Source organism: Frankliniella occidentalis, unplaced genomic scaffold (genome assembly GCF_000697945.3).
Source record: "Frankliniella occidentalis isolate FOCC.00 unplaced genomic scaffold, Focc_3.1 Scaffold210, whole genome shotgun sequence".
In the NCBI taxonomy this organism is placed as follows: domain Eukaryota; kingdom Metazoa; phylum Arthropoda; class Insecta; order Thysanoptera; family Thripidae; genus Frankliniella; species Frankliniella occidentalis.
The window spans coordinates 66,936-68,333 of record NW_026267336.1 but is presented as its reverse complement, the minus strand read 5'-3'; positions in this window follow the sequence as shown (position 1 = coordinate 68,333).

Here is a 1,398-nt window from a genome sequence, read left to right as displayed (position 1 = left end):
GGGGGCAAAAAAGAAGGGGAAATTCGTGCGCGTTGTCCGTGTGTGTGGAGGGGGGCGGGAGGAGGTCGCAAGTGTGTGCGTCGAGTGCGTGAGCGCGCGCGCGAAAATGTCTAAGAGAACCGAAGAAGGAAGGAAGGAGCGACACGGTCGGCGGTGGCGGCGGCGCGGTGGAGCAATGCGAGCAATCCGCGTCGTCGGGGGTAATCTCGATAAGTGGACACGACCCGGCCGCGATACGCACTACATGCATACGCGACGCACCGGCAGCAGAACAAGCCACGGCGGCGCTCATTAGCAAATGACTTTGAGAAAAAGTAAAGGAGAAACATACCAAAGCAGGCGCATGAGCTACTGACAAATACCTTCAAACCGGCCGGCACAGGCGGGGCGGCGGCGGCAGCGCGGCGAGATCTGATTTCCTTCCTTGTTCTTCTTGCCCCTCCTTCCCTCTTCCTCCCTCTCTCTTTTTCTCCCTCCCTCCGTAAGGGCGCACACCGACCGGAATGCGTGTAATGACTGCGTTATCGGGGCCGCGCTATCGCCGCCTTTTGTTTGAGCCCCCCCCCCCCCCCCCGGCGCACCGGGGCGCACCTCGCCCCGCTACCGGTGGTGGCCGAGGAAGGGGTAAGGGACCGTGAACTGTGTCCAAATCCTATATCCTGCGCGGGTGCCCGCCCCCCCTGCGAGTCCAAAGGGGCCGCCCGCCCAGTGACCCCCCACCTTACCACCCCCTCTTCCAGCAAGGTGAATAAGTGGGATGGGGTTGGGGCTGAGGCGACGGGCATCCCCTTATTTTGATTGAGTGATTTTGCCACTGCACAAAAACTATCACTATTACATTAAAGGCGGATTAGATTAGGTACCAAAGGTTCCGTGTGAAGAAAAAGAAAACACCACCAAAAAGGCCGCCAATATCGTGTGGTCACACTCCGCACTGTGTGGACGAGTGCCTACTCGCTCAGAGGGCATACCCAACCAGGCCATAGCGACGCTTGCATGCGGCACGATGCCGAATGTATGCTCTTATACGTATGTTGTCATCCTGAATGCCTTTCAGAAATACGGGTAATATATTTTGAAGTGTGACCACGCCGCATGCAGTTGGCCCGGCCAGGTCCTTTCCCAAACTCGGCCCAAACACGGTGAGCAGCGAGCGAAGAGTACCCGCGGTTACCCGCGACAACAGCGGTGTTATTTTTGTTTTTTGTTTATTGTGCCGACAAAAAGTCGTCTTCTTCTTTGCGGCGACGAGGTACCCTGGTGGTGGTACCTGTCGTGTCCCACGCCTCCCCCACCACACCGACCTGAGTGCACGCTACGCCGCAATGCCCGCTTCCCCCTTTCTGTCTGCAATGGTCGGCGGGCGGTAGCGTGCGAGAGAGAGAGAGAGGGGCTGAG